The following is a 22,023-nucleotide window of genomic DNA, read 5'->3' on the forward strand; positions in this document are numbered from 1 at the left end:
CCAGTAGAGGCTGCACTGTAACCCCCCCAGTTCAGTGAAAGTACAAAACCATTTTGCTGAGAGGAGAGAGCGGAACCCAATGCGCCTGCGCACACAGTAACAAACACCTACAGCCCCAATGCCGCTCACAAATAAGAAGCATATTACAATTGATACAGTTCCCCAGTAGCTCGGCCCCTCCCCCTTATATCGGGGTAATGTAAAATCTGACGGAAACTAACTCCCCATGCAGTTTATGTTGAACTCTCCCCTCTCGCTGCCCCGGAGGCTCCCCATCCCCGCATTCCCCCCTCACACTCCGGCCCGGCCATTCCCCGGCTCCTTCCCCACCTGCTGCACAAAGTGAAAGTGCTTCCGTGAGCCCCTCCTTTCCCGCCCAGATAGCCCCACCCTGCCCGGTGACGTCACATTGGCCCCGCCTCTGACTGGGCGGGAGCTCAGGGAAAGCCGCCTGACGTCAGGTCAGTCCCCCTCGGCCCCGCCCCTGCTGCTGCTCCTCCCCCTCCCTCTCAGCTCCCTCCCTCCCTCCGCTAGTTCGGTCCTGACGTTCATTTCATTCCTCTCCTCATTCCGAGCATTCCTCGCATCGCTAGCGCCGTGCACACTCACCCTGAGCGGCCCAGCCCTGTCCTCCCCTCCCCCTGGGACCCCCCTGAGTCTGCACAGCACCCCCAAGCTGCAACCCCCCCACCCTACGCACCACCACCCAAAAATAAGCAGCTCCCTCCCCAGCCCTATGGAACAATAGCACAGAGTGGTACAACTTGCTGCTGCCTGGCACTGGGGGCTCAGCTGACCTTGCCGGGTAAGTGACATGGGTGGGGAGGGGGGGAGAAGGGGTTAATGTGTTTTGGGGCGCACTTTGTGCTGTAATGGGGGGGGCTGGGGTGTTTGGGAGGGTGGGGAGTTGGGCTGAAAGGGTTAAAGTGGGAGAAGGAGCTGGGGCAGAGCTGCCTGTACTTTTGTTTTGGGAGAGATGGGGGGGGGGGTTGTAGTTCCACAAACACTTGGGCTTTTTGTCTGTGGTTTCAGGGTGCCCCTGGGCTGTTCCATAAGTTTGTGTGGGGAGGGGGGGGGCAGTCTGAGAGGGAAGCCGCCATACAGATCCCAGTGGAAGTTGTCAGGGCCCAAGTTGGGGCCCCCCCTGGGTCTGCACAGACACATGTTCCCTCCCCCTTTATCTGCTGCACCCCCAGTAATGCTGGGGGGACCCTGAGCCAATACCCCCCCCCCCCTGTAGTTGTGTTGGCATCAGCCGGAGACCCCCGCTTCCCCCTTGGCTGCACTCACTCACTGACATTACCCAAAAAAAAAAAAAAATAGACATTTTTCAAATTTTTCCTGAAGAAGGAAGAACTTAGCAACGCCTGGGAGCGGGGAAAGCACCCCCCCCCCTTATACTACAGTTGCCTCTACTCTCACTCACACTGGGCTCCCCTGAAATCTCTCCTGGGGGTGCCCCCCACTTGCCCCAGGTGCGCACCCCTGCATTGCTGGGAAGAATGAAAATCACAGATACTTTGCTGTCCCCCTTTTCCAGGGCCGTTCCTGCTGCTGCTGCATCTCTGCAAGTTCAAGTGGAACATTCTCTGGAGTCAGCACAATCGCTGTGTGCCGAAAAGGACCCCGAGAGGATCTCAGCCTGCAAACTTCCTTCTCGGTAGGAGAAAATAACAACCCCCCCAAATTAAAAAAAAAACAAAAAAACAAAACCCCTATCTGCAAAACGACAGCTGTGCATGCTGGGAGTTGTAGTTTAGCAACAAATGTTTCTCTGTTTATTTATCTTTGTCTTGGAATTTTCCACTGCCCCAAGCTTTTATTGCCAACGTAATCCGCAGCCCTGTGTCTAATAAGGCATCATTAACCCCCGGCGCGCTTTCCTGAGTGGATTCTCGGAATCCCGGCTGCTCCCTTGGGATTTTACTAAAACCGCTGAACTTCCAAAATCTCCCCCAAAAAAAAAATCCTTCCTGGTTGTTAAATATAGATTTCTGTTTGTATTACGCAGCCCCTTTTATACAGACTGCGGGGCCCCTCGTTAGAGTATTCCGCTGCCATATCTGGGTATAACGTGGCCTTTAAATTCATTGTTTTTGTTTTTTTTTCATGTATGAAGTCCAGTCCTTTATTGATTGGCCGGTGTCACAATTAGTTGTTTTTTTTCATTGTTAATTATCCCAGGTCCTTATTAACTCCCAAGAGGCTTTGCTAAACGAGCGCCCATCTTGGAGACAAATGAGAGCAGGGCCCTTCTGCTTGGGGGGGGGGGTCTTTAACTTTACAGGGGGTCTTAATTAACAAGAACGTAAAATACGTAAAAAATATTTGACATTTTTCTTTAATCTTTTTTTATCCGTAAATCTCAGTGTCGTTTATTTCCCCTCTGAATTCATCAGGTTGGACAGGGAAGTTATTGGGTCCGGTTCTGTCCAAAGGGTATTTATTAACTTCTAATTTTAGGAATTTTTTTATTATTGTATAAAAACTGGAAATGGATTTAAAAATGGAATTTTTAAAAAAATTAATTACAATATTCCCCCCCACTTCTCATTAGCGGTTATGTTATTGGGATCTCCTGGTATCAATGTTACTAGTTCCCGCCTCTGGGGTTCTTCATCTTTTATCTCCTCCCCCCCCCCCCGCCCGTCAATTACTTTTTTTTTTTTTTTTGTCTGTGAATTGGGCAGAATATTCAGAATTTTTCTGATGTTTATGTGATTGAATTAACCCCCCCCCTTCTCTATTAATGGGATGTTCCGTGTTACATTGTGTGTCTGTGTCGGCCGCGTCTGGGTGATGAGGTTAATGGATAATTTCAATATAAATCCCGGCTGAATGTGGTGTTTGTGTATCGCACGCGGGATCCAATCGCCTGCCCTTGTATGGTTTGGAATAGGAATAAAACCGTGCGTTCTACATTATCACATCTTTTTAGCTTGTTTTTGTTTTATTTTTGTTTTTTTACATGGAAATATACAATTTATAAAGGGAAATATAAAAAAGGAGCATATTATCGGACTGGTGGTGATTGACCTGAACCCAGAAAATAGAAAGGTTTATAGACAACAGATTTCACTTCTCTGTGACTGCAGCGTGTGTAGTAAGGCAAGGTGAGTTAGTGGCAGGGGAAGAAGGGGATGTGACTGGGGTAGAGTTATGTGAGTAGTAAGTTGAAATAATGTCAGAGGGTCGGAACGGTAAGTGTGATAGATCAGGCAAGGTGGTGTAGTAAAGCGGCAGAATGTTCGGGGTAAGTGTGTATATTAAGGCAAGAGAGTATCAGGGCAAGGTAAAGGAACTGTGTGTATACTAAGGCAGGTTGGTGTAAAGGAAAGAGACTGGAATTCTAGAATAGTATGTATAGTAAGGCAAGAAAATGTAGGGGCTGTAATTATGGAATAGTACATATTGTAAGGCAAGGGGTGTCGGGAAAAGAGACCGTAGTTGTGGGATGGTGTGTATAATAAGTTAAGGGGGTGTCCGAGAGAGGCGGTAGTTGTGGGATAGTGTGTATAGTAAAACAAGGGGTGTCGGGAAAAGAGACTGTAGTTGTGGGATGGTGTGTATAATAAGTCAAGGGGGTGTCAGAGAGAGGCTGTAGTTGTGGGATAGTGTGTATAGTAAAACAAGGGGTGTCGGGAAAAGAGACTGTAGTTGTGGGATGGTGTGTATAATAAGTCAAGGGGGTGTCAGAGAGGGGCTGTAGTTGTGGCATAGTGTGTATAGTAAAACAAGGGGTGTTGGGGAAAGAGTCCAGCAGTGGAAAGGTGTGTATAATAAGGGAAGGGGGTACTGGACAAAGAGGCTGTAGTTGTGGGATAGTTCATGTCGTTAGACAGGGGGGTGTCTGGGAAAGAGGCTGTAGTTGTGGGATAGTTCATGTCGTTAGACAGGGGGGTGTCTGGGAAAGAGGCTGTAGTTGTGGGATAGTTCATGTCGTTAAACAGGGGGGTGTCTGGGAAAGAGGCTGTAGTTGTGGGATAGTTCATGTCTTTAGACAGGGGGGTGTCTGAGAAAGAGGCTGTAGTGGGATAGTGTGTATAGTAAGGTAAGGGGGTATTGGACAAAGACACTGTAGTTGTGGGATAGTACGTGTAGTAAGGCAAGGGGGGTGTCGGAGAATGAGGCTGTAGTTGTGGCATAGTGTGTATAGTAAGGCAAGAGGATGTATGTCGTATGTATAATTTATTTCCCAGCATCCTCTGACAGCCCTGGGCCTTGGCTCGTGTAAGTTAAGCTCTGCTTATACAATGGAAATAAATCCTGTCCTTACATTAGACTCCATTGGTTGGCAGAGTCACCAATAAGATCCCGGGGATGAGCCGTACGGTGGCCCGGTGACGTCACAATGCCATTTGCTATTTACACAGCGTGTATTCCGGATGCCATTTGTCAGTGCGATTCCTCGCTGCGCCGGCGGCTCATTGGCCAAACATTTACCCAAGGAGACTAATCTGTTTATTTGCAGCCGGGTCCGTGTCATGTTTGTGGTCGCCGTAGTCACGCGGGGCGGCCAAACTAATGAATTCCACTTTATTCCTCGTCTGTTTATCTGGCAAAGCGGAAATGGCTGCTTGCTTCCCACCAGCGCTCCCATGATGCAACCTGTTTATTTCCCTATTAATCCCAGGCAGTGAGACACATGGTGGGGTCAGTGGGAACTCAAGCAGCAACTTGTTGCAGCCAATCAGACCTGACTGGTCCATTGTAATAAAGAACATTTCTGATTGGATGTTTACCAAAGCTTTTTTATGACATAGCCAGTGTATCTGCCATCAGTGTAACACAATGGGTTCTATTTCTCTCACCCCTTATAAATACTATATATATATATATATATATATATATAATATATATATATATATATATATATACAGGTATAGGACCCATTATCCAGAATGCTCGGGGCCAAGGTTATTCTGGATAAGGAGTCTTTCCGTAATTTGGATCTCCATACCTTAAGTCTACTTAAAAATCAATAAAATGTTAATTAAACCCAACAGGATTGTTTTGGATCCAATAATGATTATTTAGATCTTAGTTGGGATCAAGTACAGGTACTGTTTTATTACTACAGAGAAAAGGGAATCATTTAACCATTAAATAAACCCAATAGGGCTGTTCTGCCCCAATAAGGGGTAATTATATCTTAGTTGGGATCAAGTACAGGTACTGTTTTATTATTACAGAGAAAAGGGAATCATTTAACCATTAAATAAACCCAATAGGGCTGTTCTGCCCCAATAAGGGGTAATTATATCTTAGTTGGGATCAAATACAGGTACTGTTTTATTATTACAGAGAAAAGGGAATCATTTAACCATTAAATAAACCCAATAGGGCTGTTCTGCCCCAATAAGGGGTAATTATATCTTAGTTGGGATCAAGTACAGGTACTGTTTTATTATTACAGAGAAAAGGGAATCATTTAACCATTAAATAAACCCAATAGGACTGTTCTGCCCCAATAAGGGGTAATTATATCTTAGTTGGGATCAAGTACAGGTACTGTTTTATTATTACAGAGAAAAGGGAATCATTTAACCATTAAATAAACCCAATAGGGCTGTTCTGCCCCAATAAGGGGTAATTATATCTTAGTTGGGATCAAGTACAGGTACTGTTTTATTATTACAGAGAAACGGGAATCATTTAACCATTAAATAAACCCAATAGGGCTGTTCTGCCCCAATAAGGGGTAATTATATCTTAGTTGGGATCAAGTACAGGTACTGTTTTATTATTACAGAGAAAAGTGAATCATTTAACCATTAAATAAACCCAATAGGGCTGTTCTGCCCCAATAAGGGGTAATTATATCTTAGTTGGGATCAAGTACAGGTACTGTTTTATTATTACAGAGAAAAAGGAAATAGGTTTTAAAATTCTGAATTATTTGATTAAAATGAAGTCTATGGGAGATGGGCTTTCTGGATAACGGGTTTCATGATATCCGGATATTCCATACATGTATATGTAACTGCTGTTGACTGGTTCTGACTCTTGAAACAAGAGTCAAGAGTTGGTCCCTCTCCTGGTCTTTTGATAGATAGTTTCAGGAGTCAGAACCAGCAGTGCAGAGAATATAAAGAGCCAGACAGATTGCGATTACATTTACAGAGAACGTGATAACCAGTGCGAAAGTGTCATTATTTCATTCCAACGACCCCATTATAATTAGCATCCTAGTGTACTTCCCCTTTAAATCGCTCTGCAAAGGGAAAGTATTTTATCATTATTTTTACACCATTATTTTTTTTGTTTTCATACGAAGTCGGAAACATGAAAGGTTTGAGCAGAAACACAGAATGGAGAAAATATGTCAGTAATTCGGCGGGAACGCGGCAGAACTTCGGGGTTTTCTGGTTAATGGTGGGGATGTAGAAATCTGTGCGGGGGTTAAACCCCCAATGCAGAGCAGTCGCCTCTGTGTTTAAGAAGAAAATATCAAGGTTCTGGGGGGGGGGGGGGGTCTGTGTGGCTGTTTCTATTGACCAGCTGGCCTGGCTCTGAATGGAAAATCTGAAGCGGCAGATTTTGTTTGAATTGTGACCTTTCAAGTGCACTTTTTAGGACAGAGAGAAAGGAAAAAAAAGGGAAAGTAACAGAGCGCTGGTTCTGAAGGGGGGTGTTGTTAGGCCTACGGAGCCTCTTGGTGAATGGAACCCCGGCCGGCATGGAGTGTTGGAGGTGTCATGTGACTGCGGTGCTGCTGTGCACCGAGATGGTATAAAGCAGGCAATGTGCTGTATAAGGAATAGGGTCTCTATTTGGACCCACCAGTAGAATCTTAACTTGACCCTTCGTGGCACCCAAAATGCAAAATCCAACCTTCAGCTGTTGTTGAACTACTCATCCCTGCATCCTTCAATGTTCATTTTAGGCTGCTGTATGGTAACCATTCCTGATATAAAGTGTTATTGGCACCCCCCGATATATAAAGTGTTACCGGCACCCCCCGATATATATAGTGTTACCGGCACCCCCAGGTATATAAAGTGTTACCGGCACCCCCCGATATATAAAGTGTTACCGGCACCCCCCGATATATAAAGTGTTACCGGCACCCCCCGATATATAAAGTGTTACCGGCACCCCCGATATATAAAGTGTTACCGGCACCCCCCGATATATAAAGTGTTACCGGCACCCCCCGATATATAAGTGTTACCGGCACCCCCCGATATATAAAGTGTTACCGGCACCCCCCGATATATAAAGTGTTACCGGCACCCCCCGATATATAAAGTGTTACCGGCACCCCCCGATATATAAAGTGTTACCGGCACCCCCCGATATATAAAGTGTTACCGGCACCCCCCGATATATAAAGTGTTACCGGCACCCCCCGATATATAAAGTGTTACCGGCACCCCCCGATATATAAAGTGTTACCGGCACCCCCCGATATATAAAGTGTTACCGGCACCCCCCGATATATAAAGTGTTACCGGCACCCCCCGATATATACAAAGTGTTACCGGCACCCCCCGATATATAAAGTGTTACCGGCACCCCCCGATATAAGTGTTACCGGCCCCCGATAAGCGATAGTGGCACCCCCCGATATAAAGCGTTAGTGGCACCCCCCCGATATAAAGCGTTACTGGCACCCCCTCAATTTAAAGTATTATTGGTACCCCCTGATATAAAGTTACTGCCACCCCAGATATAAAGTGTTACTGGCCCCCCCAGATATAAAGTGTTACTGGCACCCCCATTTCCATGAGAAAGATCAGTGGGGCACAATAAAGTTTCTTTGCACTCTTTTGCTTACAGCTCCGCAGGTCCCAGGACAACCCCCCGACCCCACAAAGCTACTAAATGACTATTTTGGGGGGCAGTTCTTCGTGCAGCGAGGGGTCAGGCAGGACGTAATAATAAAGGAAGCTGAGCTCGCAGCCCCCCCATCCCCGGCTCTGGGAAGCAGAACCATCTTGCTGCCGAAGGGGCCAGTAAAGCAGGATAATTACATGCAGAGGCAGCTGATGTCCTTATGTACTCACAGGAGGGGGAACTCTCGGAACAAGGGAATTGGATTTTTTATTTTTGCCTTAGCAACCCAATGGCCCTGTTATACACTCCCCTGTTGGCTTACTGTTAGTATATTAGCCCTTCTGGTATGGGTAGGAGCTGCCATGTTGCTTATGAGCCCTTCTGGTATGGATAGGAGCTGCCATGTTGGTTATGAGCCCTTCTGGTATGGATAGGAGCTGCCATGTTGCCTATGAGCCCTTCTGGTATGGGTAGGAGCTGCCATGTTGCTTATGAGCCCTTCTTGTATGGATAGGAGCTGCCATGTTGCTTATGAGCCTGTCTGGTATAGATAGGAGCTGCCATGTTGCTTTGCCGGACTGAGCAGTTCCTCATAGGAGGATTACTGGATAGTCATCGTCACTGACAGCCACTGTGACAGAACAAATCCGGGCACATATGAGCCGCTTTAGGCAACTAATAATGTGCACCAGTGGAAAACAGCAGTGGTCAAACCACCCCTGTCCCCGCCCCCCAGTGTGTGTCTGCCGGGGCACTTTCCATTACATAATATTGTGAACGCTACCAATTGATTTTTGGGCAGAGGCTGGTCGGGCAAGACCTCCCGAGGGCCCCCTATATATGGGCCAATACGTTGCCGGCATACTTCGGGGGTTCCTTTACTGTTCCCCCAGTTCTTCCCATTGCAGCTCCCTGTACCCAGAAGCCGACCCCAGGCCTTGGTTAGGCATTCCCCCCGATAAGGAGTTTGCTACAGTTACTGTGTATCAGTTCAGCAGCCAATCAGTGAAGAGATTACTGTGTTACTTGTTACAATGTAACATTGGGCCTTACCTCCCCGTGTGACCCTGGGCAGTGCTGGGATATTCTCCTTTTCCCTCTGGGGCCCCATAGGGCCACTGTCAGAAATACAATTTCCGGTTGCCCTTTGTAAGTGCCCTGCCATTCCAACCTGGGGGCAGGGAGGACCCCCTAAGCCTGAGGGCCCCCCTTGAGCCTGGAACCCACTACAGCAGTCGCGAGGTATTCTTTACTACGCCGTTATTAAACTATAACTCCCAGCGTCCGACTAACACCGATTCCTTTCTCCCTGATCTCTAACGCCAGCCCTGTCCCCCCCCCCCCCCCCCCCGTCGCCCTCCACCCTGTATTATTCGGACTGTGAAGAAAGGGAAAATGACTTCATCTGTGCTGGCACTCACAGAGCCGGGGGCACTCGCAGGCAGGAGGAATAAAGAGGCCAGGTGTTTTTACACAACCACTCCCCCCCCCCCCCCCCTCGGGGCTGGGGCTTCCATTGTCTAAAGCAGATTCTAGTTCTGGCAGGGCGTCTAGATCCATTAACTCAGTCAGCGCCGGATTCCTGTAGCCTCCAGCAATTTCTTTCACCCCCCCCCCCCCCCCACATTGTGTTCAGAGCAGGTGCAAACGCTCGACAGAAATAACTAAGAAGGAACCCGGTTGTGCGAGAGATCAGGGAGATTAATGTCATTGTGAGCAACTTTCCTAAAGACATTAATGTGTTTTTTGGGTACAGTTCCCCTTTAAAAAAAAAAAAAAAAAAGTTGCAAATTGTCATTGGTCAGATTCATATATAGGGTAAATACTTAAATGGCAGTTTCTCTAGGGGGCAGGTGTTGGAATATGTGAATTATGTAGTTAAACCCTACACAGGGGACCATTGTGGCCCTATCGGAGCTGCATGTCTTTTTTTTTTTTTTTTTTTCCAGTTTGGAATTTCCGCAGTTGTCTGGTTGCTAGGGTCTTGTTTACCTTAGCAACCAGGCAGCGGTGTGAATGAGAGACTGGAATATGAATGGAAGATGGACCAAATAGAAAGATAAAAGTCATAAAATTAAAATCGTAGCCTCAAAGAGGAAAAGTTTTTGTTTTTTTTTGATAGTGGGGTCAGTGACCCCCATGTAAAAATTGGAAAGATGTAGACAACGAAGGCAAATAATTCAATAACTATAACAAATAAATAATGAAGACCAATTGCAAAGTTGCTAGGAATAGGGCATTCTATAACATACTAAAAGTTATCTTAAAGGTAAACCGCCTCTTTTAAATGTCTCCTTACTAAAGACAGTGGGGGGGTTCATGCTGGAACCAGATGGAGATTTGTAACCAACGTTCACTCGTTTGACTTGCATAATACATGCCACTTGGGTTTGGCGCAGGGAGCTCTTCTCTTTATTAGCAAACGCATAGAGCAGGGGGCTGGACAGTACAAGAAATGGCCCCCAGTATCGCAATAAAGACGTTACATGGCGAAGTTGCCCTTTATAAAGTATGCTTTACAGCACTGCTGCCTGGAGATTCCTGGTTTGAGAGTGAGAGACTGAGGAAAGGACAGAAAACCACTGAAAATACATGAAATCCGTGCCTAATAAATGCTGCAGTGGGATTTAGTTTCCCCTTTAAAAGAGGCAGGAATGTGTTAAATCCGGCGGCGCAGCAGACAGCTGCTTGTGGGCCTGACATCTGCTTTTCTCTCCCTTCACCTGGGGAAGAAAGAAAATGCAGATTAGAGGGGCACGCCCCCTCACCCCAGCGCTCCGACTAAATGCCACCCCGGCTTGTCAGCCAGCGCTCCCGCTCGGCCCGTTGGTGCGAGGGCCATTGTGCGCCCCGCAGCAGCATATGGTGCCTATATTGTGTAGATAAGCTATCTAGGGATTGTTAGCATTGTGATAGGGCTCCTACTTGCCCCCCTGGGCATGGACTCTCTCCCTCTCACTCCATTGGTCGGATTTAGTCAATTGGATTTGCGTTGAAGTTTATTTTGCCGGGATTTTTTAGGATGCGGCAGCTGTTAATGGAGTCTGTTATAAAGGTTTTTATTATAGGCTACTAAATGTAGTACTGGAATTTTGGCCTTGGGTGCCCTGTCTCGTTGCCCTGTGTCGCCCTGCCCCGATGCCCTGTGACGCTCCTGTCTCGGTGCCCTGTGGCTTTAGCACTTTGTCTCAGTGGCCTGATGTTCTGCCCCGTTGCCCTGTGGCGCCCTACCTTGGTGGCTTGAGCACTTTGTCTCAGTGGCCTGACATTCTGCCCCGTTGCCCTGTGGCGCCCTACCTTGGTGGCTTGAGCACTTTGTCTCAGTGGCCTGATGTTCTGCCCTGATGCCCTGGGCGCCCTGCCTCGTTGCCCTGTGACGCTCTATCTCGGTGCCCTGGGCGCCCTGTCTCGGTGGCTTGAGCACTTTGTCTTGGTGCTCTGGGCACCCTGCTTCGATGTCCTGGGCGCTCTGCCTCGGTGCCCTGTGTCGCCCTGCCTCGGTGCCCTGTGTCGCCCTGCCTCGGTGCCCTGCCTCGGTGCCCTGTGTCGCCCTGCCTCGGTGCCCTGTGTCGCCCTGCCTCGGTGCCCTGTGTCGCCCTGCCTCGGTGCCTGTCGCCCTGCCTCGGTGCCCTGTGTCGCCCTGCCTCGGTGCCCTGTGTCGCCCTGCCTCGGTGCCCTGTGGCGCCCTGCCTCGGTGCCCTGTGGCGCCCTGCCTCGGTGCCCTGTGGCACCCTGTCTTGTAAGGAGTAAGAATTATCATCGAGTTATCATCATTATCATCATGTCTTACCTGCTTTTCTGGTTGCCATGAGTTGTCTCCCTTAGCAACTTGAGATATAAAAAATAAAATCAAATTATTTAAAAGACTCCGAGGCAACCTTGGATCTAATAGTATTAGCTTTTGTCCATGTGTGGGTGCTGCCCCCCTGCTGCACAGGGGTCCCCATCACCACTTTACACTTCAGGCGGCCCCCCCCATGTTCTTTAAACACAAACCCAGATAAGGAAAAAAAGTTACTTATCTAAAAGAACCCGTATTATGGTTAATCTGCGCTCTCCTTTAGATTGAGAGCTCTCCGCTGTGTTTGTACTCGGCACAAGAGAGGCTTATTCTTAGCTAAGAGCTGCCCGCACCGTCATACGGACCTGTCAAAGGGGCCATTATTGTCAGGGGATTGGCCGCCTCTCTCTGCCCCCATAGGGGAACCTCACATCCTCGTTTGGGAAACGAATTGGTATTAATTTGGCTCTGTAAGCTTCAATTAGACATTTATTATTGTCTTACCTGGGCGGGCCACCTGTGCTAGCCAAACTGGCCAGTACTGGCCCTGGGTACCCCTGGAACTATAGCAGGGTGACTGTTACCCCAATGTTTCTATATATCTGTAACCTTGTTATGGGCTAAGGGGGCCCAGCCTGAAGGCCAGTTAGGGGGGGATTTGGGGTGAGTGCTTATTTGTACCCTGGGTACCCCTGGAACTATAGCAGGGTGACTGTTACCCCAATGTTTCTATATATCTGTAACCTTGTTATGGGCTAAGGGGGCCCAGCCTGAAGGCCACTTAGGGGGGGATTTGGGGTGAGTGCTTATTTGTGCCCTGGGTACCCCTGGAACTATAGCAGGGTGACTGTTACCCCAATGTTTCTATATATCTGTAACCTTGTTATGGGCTAAGGGGGCCCAGCCTGAAGGCCAGTTAGGGGGGGATTTGGGGTGAGTGCTTATTTGTGCCCTGGGTACCCCTGGAACTATAGCGGGGTGACTGTTACCCCAATGTTTCTATATATCTGTAACCTTGTTATGGGCTAAGGGGGCCCAGCCTGAAGGCCAGTTAGGGGGGGATTTGGGGTGAGTGCTTATTTGTGCCCTGGGTACCCCTGGAACTATAGCAGGGTGACTGTTACCCCAATGTTTCTATATATCTGTAACCTTGTTATGGGCTAAGGGGGCCCAGCCTGAAGGCCAGTTAGGGGGGGATTTGGGGTGAGTGCTTATTTGTGCCCTGGCTACCCCTGGAACTATAGCAGGGTGCCATTGGTCAAATTATCATACAAAAATGATTAAAATCCTTTCCTAACTGTAACATAAAGCAGATATCTATTTTATAAAGTCAATCATTGTTCAAATCCTGTATGTAAAATACACACTTTTTTCATTTTTTAAAATAATCACTGATAAAAGGCCAAGTTTTTAAATATTTTTGACCCCCCCGTTCCCCAGTAGAGCTTCTCAGCAGTGTAAAATTGACTTTTCTTGTCTGTGTCAATGTGTTTTCCATCCTTGGGCACAGACTCCCCCTTTAGTTTCCATAGCGGTGACATCTGTTTTACAAGAATTCCGAGTCTCCGAGGTCTCTGCCTTTTCACCGTCTCTCGAGACCAGGATTTTTTTTTCTCTGAAAGCCAAGTTTGGGGGGGGGGGGGGGTAATTCTTTATTTCGCCTTCCTTTGACCTTGCGCTTCCTCTCCCCATCTCACTGTCCCACGGCACAACCTGTATTTTTCTTTAATAAAGGCCGTAACTGCGCCGTGTAAAGATTTCCCAAGCCCTGTGCCATCTGCCGGAGCGCTTATTCCAACCCCGGCGCGGCAGTAAATGTGCCCTTTATCTGCTCCATAAAACCAGCTTGGATTCTTTACTATCCCTGAATCCTGCTGAATCACGCTGAATATATAGGGTGGCGACACACAGTAGCGCAGGGTTTATTTTGGCCGCTACTGGGAAAATGGTAATTTTTTAAAAATTTTTTTTTTTTTTTTGTAGCCTGGGCAACTGTTGGCATGCCATTTTGCCCCGGCCAATGCTGTGGATAAAGGCAGACCTTGAGATTAGTCGAGGGAAGCAGCATTCCAAGCCCAAACATGATTGAGGAAGCTTAAAAAAACTCCCCTTTTCCTGTGCCCCAAAGTGAGCCTTGTTGTGTGTCAGTGCAGTAAAGCAAAGACACAGACTCGCTACTGACCAGACTGGACTCCATTGAGCTCCCCCGGGGGAGGGAATCCTCGATGGCTGAGAATACTGTGTCTTCTGTTATAAATCAACAGGAAAGTTTGCAGCAGTCCTAGTAATTGAACAGCAGGAAGCCAGGAGCAGCTTTTCATAGTGCAAAATGAAGTGAATATAGATGAGAGAATGGCAGTCGCTTTAGGGCCCCTGCAGCCTTTCTCCCCTGGAACTATAGCAGGGTGACTGTTACCCCAATGTTTCTATATATCTGTAACCTTGTTATGGGCTAAGGGGGCCCAGCCTGAAGGCCAGTTAGGGGGGGATTTGGGGTGAGTGCTTATTTGTGCCCTGGGTACCCCTGGAACTATAGCAGGGTGACTGTTACCCCAATGTTTCTATATATCTGTAACCTTGTTATGGGCTAAGGGGGCCCAGCCTGAAGGCCAGTTAGGGGGGGATTTGGGGTGAGTGCTTATTTGTGCCCTGGGTACCCCTGGAACTATAGCAGGGTGACTGTTACCCCAATGTTTCTATATATCTGTAACCTTGTTATGGGCTAAGGGGGCCCAGCCTGAAGGCCAGTTAGGGGGGGATTTGGGGTGAGTGCTTATTTGTACCCTGGGTACCCCTGGAACTATAGCGGGGTGACTGTTACCCCAATGTTTCTATATATCTGTAACCTTGTTATGGGCTAAGGGGGCCCAGCCTGAAGGCCAGTTAGGGGGGGATTTGGGGTGAGTGCTTATTTGTACCCTGAGTACCCCTGGAACTATAGCGGGGTGACTGTTACCCCAATGTTTCTATATATCTGTAACCTTGTTATGGGCTAAGGGGGCCCAGCCTGAAGGCCAGTTAGGGGGGGATTTGGGGTGAGTGCTTATTTGTACCCTGGGTACCCCTGGAACTATAGCGGGGTGACTGTTACCCCAATGTTTCTATATATCTGTAACCTTGTTATGGGCTAAGGGGGCCCAGCCTGAAGGCCAGTTAGGGGGGGATTTGGGGTGAGTGCTTATTTGTGCCCTGGCTACCCCTGGAACTATAGCGGGGTGACTGTTACCCCAATGTTTCTATATATCTGTAACCTTGTTATGGGCTAAGGGGGCCCAGCCTGAAGGCCAGTTAGGGGGGGATTTGGGGTGAGTGCTTATTTGTGCCCTGGGTACCCCTGGAACTATAGCGGGGTGACTGTTACCCCAATGTTTCTGTATATCTGTAACTTGAATCTTGTCCTGAAAATGTGGGAAAAAAAAGTTTAAACTTACAAATAGGAAACAAATGCCTGTGTGGTGTAAATGTACATGTGTGTTTGAGCCACTTGCATAATAGCAGCAGGTTTATAAAATTGGAAGCTCTACCCGAACCCGTTCCTACCTGCCTTTCCTGTTCCCAGGCTGTGCTGCACGCTTTGCCGGTGCCATAAAAGAATAAGGGATTGTTTATTGCGCTCCCCATTGCTGCGGTGCCAAGTCTTTATTTTACCAATGTTAAATAAACAGTGGCATTATCTTATCGCGCCAAGTATGTCTGGAGACAGACTTGGAAGAATGTAAATCCTCATGGGCTGTGAATTACTGTTCTCCGCAAAAGAAGAACTTTATTAATTTGTACAATTAAATTAAAAAAAAAAAAAAGTTCAACCTTTATAACTCAGCCTGCAGCCTTGTGCCTTTATATGGGCACAGAACCCCTCAGTGACTGCTAATATCCTTATCATTTACAGTAGGGGGTACATTATCCCTTATAATACATGAGTGATACCCAGAGTCCCCTGTATAACTCAGCCTGCAGCCTTGTGCCTTTATATGGGCACAGAACCCCTCAGTGACTGCTAATATCCTTATCATTTACAGTAGGGGGTACATTATCCCTTATAATACATGAGTGATACCCAGAGTCCCCTGTATAACTCAGCCTGCAGCCTTGTGCCTTTATATGGGCACAGAACCCCTCAGTGACTGCTAATATCCTTATCATATACAGTAAGGGGTATTTTCACCATTAGAATCCTACAAGCCTGTGATTCTCAAGACACTACAGAATCTGGAATAACAAGCTGATTATGTTGGTAGGAGGCTAAATGCATCGGGTTTGATACCTTACGGTAATTAGAAGCCTCATTCTATTGGATATGACGGTCACCTTTGGATAGGTGGATTATTCTATATGTGCTGTGACAGCTCTGTAGGACACCCATTTCATTGGCTGCCCTTTCTGCCACTCAGAAACACAACAATTCTTCCGAATGGCTCTCCCCAGTGTGAATATAACAGTTAAGACAAAGCAGAGGGAAAGGGCAAAGTGCTGTTGGCACGGAGTCAGTTTATGGCTCTCGGCCTGTGGCAGTTACTTAGTAATGACGTCGGTGGCCGATCGCCAGAATTTCTGCTCTCTTATCCCACTGACGCTTCCCCTGCACGACGGGTAATGAGCAGCATTCCCTGAGCAAAGGCAACACTCTCCTTCTATGTGTCTGCATTCTGTATATTTGTACCTTGGAACTCTGAGTATCACTCATGTATTATAAGGGATAATGTACCCCCTACTGTAAATGATAAGGATATTAGCAGTCACTGAGGGGTTCTGTGCTCATATAAAGGCACAAGGCTGCAGGCTGAGTTATACAGGGAACTCTGAGTATCACTCATGTATTATAAGGGATAATGTACCCCCTACTGTAAATGATAAGGATATTAGCAGTCACTGAGGGGTTCTGTGCCCCCCATATAAAGGCACAAGGCTGCAGGCTGAGTTATACAGGGAACTCTGAGTATCACTCATGTATTATAAGGGATAATGTACCCCCTACTGTAAATGATAAGGATATTAGCAGTCACTGAGGGGTTCTGTGCCCCCCATATAAAGGCACAAGGCTGCAGGCTGAGTTATACAGGGAACTCTGAGTATCATTTAGAGTGGGGAGGGGACTGGTGAGGATTACAGGTGGGTGGGGCTTAGATAATGAATATATCGTTAATAAGGATGCCCATGTAAATCACTGTGAGTGAGAATATGCTCTGCACACAGGCAATAGACAGAATCCAAAGATCCCGCAGAGAGGACAGCTGCTCGCAAACCATAACGCCGCGCGCCCCCCCTGCCGCAGATAAACAAACTGCTAGAGAGCGTAAGCTGCGAGCCTAATATCCCTTGGACGCGGTTGTCTTTATTTTGGAGTTAGGCTAATAGAGATAATTAGTTGAAATTACAAGCAAAAAAAAAAAAACAGAGGGAAAAAAACCTGCCGAATGCGAGAACATTGGGGTAATTTGTCAGCGCGGCGCTCAATCTGTCGGGGCTGTCGCTGTGCCTAATTCGCACAATGTACACATTCCCTTATTTTTCCCAGCTGGTCGCAAATTATATATTAATTTCTTAATAATGGAGATCAACGGCGGCTGATTAAAATATTGTAGCTGTCGTTCTTGCCCCCCCCCCCACTCCGCGCACAAGGGTATCATTAGCGAATAGAATGGCGAGCCCACCTGCCGCGGGTTTGTAAGGAATTCGCCGGCATCGGAATGGGGGGGCATTTATCTGCTGATTGTAATTTGCATGCGCGCCGGCGTCCTCGTTCAAACTCCTTGTGTATGGGGGGGAGTCGTTAGACGTCGGATACCCTGGAATTAATAAAAATAAGGCATATGCGTTCAAGGGAAAATGATAATTTAGGGAAAAAAAACGTATTTGCGGGGTTGTTCAGCTGTTTTTTTAATTGTTTATGTTCAGCATCTTTTGTTGCTAGGGGTTAATTACCCCGGCAACCGGGGTGCAGGTTTAAAATCAAAAAGGAAGATGGTTTGTAAAGGAGGGGGATAAGAAGAATAGAAATAAGAATAGAAAGAGATGGGTCAGTCTGTTTTGGGGGGGGGGGGTCAGTGAGCCCTGAAAGCCGCCCAAAGTGGTGCAGGGTTTGGCCGGAATGTTGGGCAGGGGTTGTTGCTAGGGGTTAATTCCCCCGGCAACGAGGAAGCAGGTTTAAATTCAAAAGGAAGATGGTTTGTAAAAGAGGGGGATAAGAAGAATAGAAATAAGAATAGGAAGAGTTGGGTCAGTCTGTGTTTTGGGGGGGATCAGTGAGCCCTGAAAGCCACCCATAGTGGTGCAGGGTTTGGCCGGAATGTTGGGCAGGGGTTCTTGCTAGGGGTTAATTCCCCCGGCAACCGGGGAGCAGGTTTAAATTCAAAAAGGAAGATGGTTTGTAAAGGAGGGGGATACAAAGAATAGAAATAAGAATAGAAAGAGATGGGTCAGTCTGTGTTTTGGGGGGGGGATCAGTGACCCCTTAAAGCCGCCTATATTGGTGCAGGGTTTGGCTGGCATGTTGGGCAGTGTTGGGCCACAAAATGGGCCACAACTTTGGGAATGTTCCTGGGTTGGGTTTGGGCTAGGGATGCAACAAATCCACTTTTTTCGGGTTCGGACGAACCCCCAAATCCTTCATCAAAGAATCAGCCAAATACCGAACCAAATCCTAATTTGCGCAAAAAATTTCACCTTCAGTCACTAGGACTCGGGCCGAATCCAGCATTTTTTTGATGGATTCGGTTTCGGCCGAATCCACTGTCCCGGCCGAACTGAATCCTAATCCAAAGATTACTGGATCCCAAACGAAATCCTGGATTTGGTTTATCCCTTGTTTGGGCCAACAAGTTCCGTCATGCCTGGCCACTAGTACATTGGCCTGTGCCAGAAGCACAGATCCTATTGGACATATTGGTAAATATAATAAATGCCATTGGTTGGCTACTGGATCGTTTATACGTTGGGCCTTCATAGCAGCTGCTGTAGTCGTTTGTGTATTTACTTAGTAATAACTTGTCCTTTGTGCTTTCAGCAGCTGTTTTAATCCCCCCCCCCCAAACAAAAAACCCAGAGGGGGCCTGGGGCACTCTCTCCCTCTGCCCTAGGAGTGGGTCGCCCTCCCCGTCCCGTTAATAGTTCTTTGAATCAGCGCCATTTCTCCGAACTTGCTCCGAGCCGCGCGGATGACTTTATAAGGAAGAAAGGAATTTTTTGTTTATCTTTTTCGGACAGGCGGCTGCTGAATATTTAATATCGGGAGCCGAGGGATTTTTTTTTTCTTTTTCTCAGGAATCTGAAAATTGTTTCAGGAAGAGGCCGAGAACAATGCAGAGCAAGGGGGTGCCTAACCCGCGGCCCCTCGGCTGTTGTTGAACTACAACTCTCAGAATTGGCCCGATGCTCTTCCGAAGACTGGGGTCAGGGCTGCTGGTAGTGGCCAAGCGTGCACAGAGAGACGCGACTCATGAGTCCTATTGATGCTCCTCAGGTTGTAGGGTATCCAGGCTCCTGATTGGCCCGGTTTGGGGTAGTGAAGGGCCACGGTCAAACATAATAACATTCTGTGCAATGGCTGCTGGGAAGTAGGAATCAGGGCTCCGTGTAAACCGAGCCGAGGGTCCCGTGATCGCAAACACATTGGCGTCTGTGCGTTGCCCATGAATAAGCCATGAGTCAGTTTCCCAAACCGCTCGGTGTCTTCAAGTTCTGAACGATGACCTCAGACAGGAAATCCAGGACTCAACGACTTCCCCTCTCGGCACTGATTGTGGAAGTGCGGTTAGTGAGTCTGCTGATTTGTGCATTAATACGGCCCGGAATTCTACTCTATTTGTATTTATATAGCCGGAGCTGCCATGTCGCTTCCCATTGGTATAAGTGTCACTTGTGTGCAGAGACCATTCCTTCCCTGTATGTTTGTATTGTCAGGTATAGATAGAAGCTGCCTTACCGTGTAGTTTCCTTCCTATTATATAGCCAGAATCTCAGCCATAAAGCAGGGCAGGACTGCTGCTTACAATGGGGGGATCAGATAGGATCTGTGCCACTGTGACAGAATGCTCTGTTATACAGATAGCTAGAATCTCAGCCATAAAGCAGGGCAGGACTGCTGCTTACAATGGGGGGATCAGATAGGATCTGTGCCACTGTGACAGAATGCTCTGTTATACAGATAGCTAGAATCTCAGCCATAAAGCAGGGCAGGACTGCTGCTTACAATGGGGGGGATCAGATAGGATCTGTGCCACTGTGACAGAATGCTCTGTTATACAGATAGCTAGAATCTCAGCCATAAAGCAGGGCAGGACTGCTGCTTACAATGGGGGGATCAGATAGGATCTGTGCCACTGTGACAGAATGCTCTGTTATACAGATAGCTAGAATCTCAGCCATAAAGCAGGGCAGGACTGCTGCTTACAATGGGGGGATCAGATAGGATCTGTGCCACTGTGACAGAATGCTCTGTTATACAGATAGCTAGAATCTCAGCCATAAAGCAGGGCAGGACTGCTGCTTACAATGGGGGGATCAGATAGGATCTGTGCCACTGTGACAGAATGCTCTGTTATACAGATAGCTAGAATCTCAGCCATAAAGCAGGGCAGGACTGCTGCTTACAATGGGGGGGGGGGGGGGGGGATAGGATCTGTGCCACTGTGACAGAATGCTCTGTTATACAGATAGCTAGAATCTCAGCCATAAAGCAGGGCAGGACTGCTGCTTACAATGGGGGGATCAGATAGGATCTGTGCCACTGTGACAGAATGCTCTGTTATACAGATAGCTAGAATCTCAGCCATAAAGCAGGGCAGGACTGCTGCTTTGTAAGAAACAGAGCCAAGATGTAACCAACTCATTACACTTCCTGTGCAAGGAGAGAAATGTCTCTTTTAGAATTTAGTAAGGAAATAAAATGTATTATGGAAGCCCACTTTGCTAAACACTGTGCGGCCTTCCCAAGGTTAGAGAGAAACTTCCAATGCCAGGCTCCCTATAGAAAAGAGACATACCTTGTAAGAAAGACCTTCCAAAAAAAGATAAATAAATGAAAGGAGATGAAACCTTGATTAATGAAATCCTTGCCTGTAAGTGTGCGGATAGAAAGCTGAAGTAATGATTTAATTCTTCGCCCCAAGGCCGGAGTGATCGTGAAGCTTTATTGAACCCCGCGCCGGGGGGACTGACGGATGAAGGAGGTTTTATCCAACACAAGAAAACCTTTGACTGGCAAGGGCACCGCGTAATAATGGCGCCCACACTGGCGCTCACCTTGGCTTAACTCTCCAGTGTAACCGCTCCTCTGTCACGTTCATTGCTTTCTGCGCTGCTGATTGCCTTCATTTCATTGCATCGAGCCTTATTAAAGGGGAACTCCACCCAAAAACCTTTGTGTAATCAAAGAAAATTACATTTCTCTTCTCTGCACTGCTGGTTCTGACTCCTGATACAACTCCCCAATATCCATTCATTCCTCATTCTCACTGGGTTTATAGTTATGTGTAACTGTCACTGTGTCTGTCCCTTTCCCTTCCCTGCACTGCTGGTTCTGACTCCTGATACAACTCCCCAATATCCATTCATTCCTCATTCTCACTGGGTTTATAGTTATGTGTAACTGTCACTGTGTCTGTCCCTTTCCCTTCCCTGCACTGCTGGTTCTGACTCCTGATACAACTCCCCAATATCCATTCATTCCTCATTCTCACTGGGTTTATAGTTATGTGTAACTGTCACTGTGTCTGTCCCTTTCCCTTCCCTGCACTGCTGGTTCTGACTCCTGATACAACTCCCCAATATCCATTCATTCCTCATTCTCACTGGGTTTATAGTTATGTGTAACTGTCACTGTGCCTGTCCCTTTCCCTTCTCTGCACTGCTGGTTCTGACTCCTGATACAACTCCCCAATACCCATTCATTCCTCATTCTCACTGGGTTTATAGTTATGTGTAACTGTCACTGTGTCTGTCCCTTTCCCTTCCCTGCACTGCTGGTTCTGACTCCTGATACAACTCCCCAATACCCATTCATTCCTCATTCTCACTGGGTTTATAGTTATGTGTAACTGTCACTGTGTCTGTCCCTTTCCCTTCTCTGCACTGCTGGTTCTGACTCCTGATACAACTCCCCAATATCCATTCATTCCTCATTCTCACTGGGTTTATAGTTATGTGTAACTGTCACTGTGTCTGTCCCTTTCCCTTCCCTGCACTGCTGGTTCTGACTCCTGATACAACTCCCCAATACCCATTCATTCCTCATTCTCACTGGGTTTATAGTTATGTGTAACTGTCACTGTGTCTGTCAGTCCCTTTCTGGTTTTTATAGCAGTGCTGTCAGTTCTGCACATCATCTAGCTTCTGCTACACTATTTCAGGAGTCGGAACAACAAGTGTAGAGAATATAAGCAAGCAGCCAGACACAGTTTTTCCTATTGATTGGTACAAGTTAATCGTTTCTCGTGTTAGTCTGACTGCCATGTTGGCTGGCACTC

General features: G+C 47.4%; 1 protein-coding gene across 9 annotated transcripts in view; it reads left to right on the forward strand.

Moving 5' to 3' along the window:
• Positions 1-488: 488 nt before the first annotated feature.
• Positions 489-22,023, forward strand: part of tead1 (TEA domain family member 1 (SV40 transcriptional enhancer factor)) — a 111,760-nt gene continuing 90,225 nt past the window's right edge. For 5 of the 9 annotated variants that reach the window (XM_031900408.1, XM_031900411.1, XM_031900413.1 and 2 more), the window contains exons 1-2: positions 490-805; positions 1,541-1,660. The gene's annotated coding sequence lies outside the window, so the exon portion shown is untranslated. Of the gene's footprint in view, positions 806-1,540; positions 1,661-22,023 lie in introns of all 9 variants that reach the window. The other 4 variants (XM_031900407.1, XM_031900414.1, XM_031900412.1 and 1 more) reach the window with 4 other exon arrangements.

The sequence above is a fragment of the Xenopus tropicalis genome, chromosome 4 (genome assembly GCF_000004195.4).
Source record: "Xenopus tropicalis strain Nigerian chromosome 4, UCB_Xtro_10.0, whole genome shotgun sequence".
In the NCBI taxonomy this organism is placed as follows: domain Eukaryota; kingdom Metazoa; phylum Chordata; class Amphibia; order Anura; family Pipidae; genus Xenopus; species Xenopus tropicalis.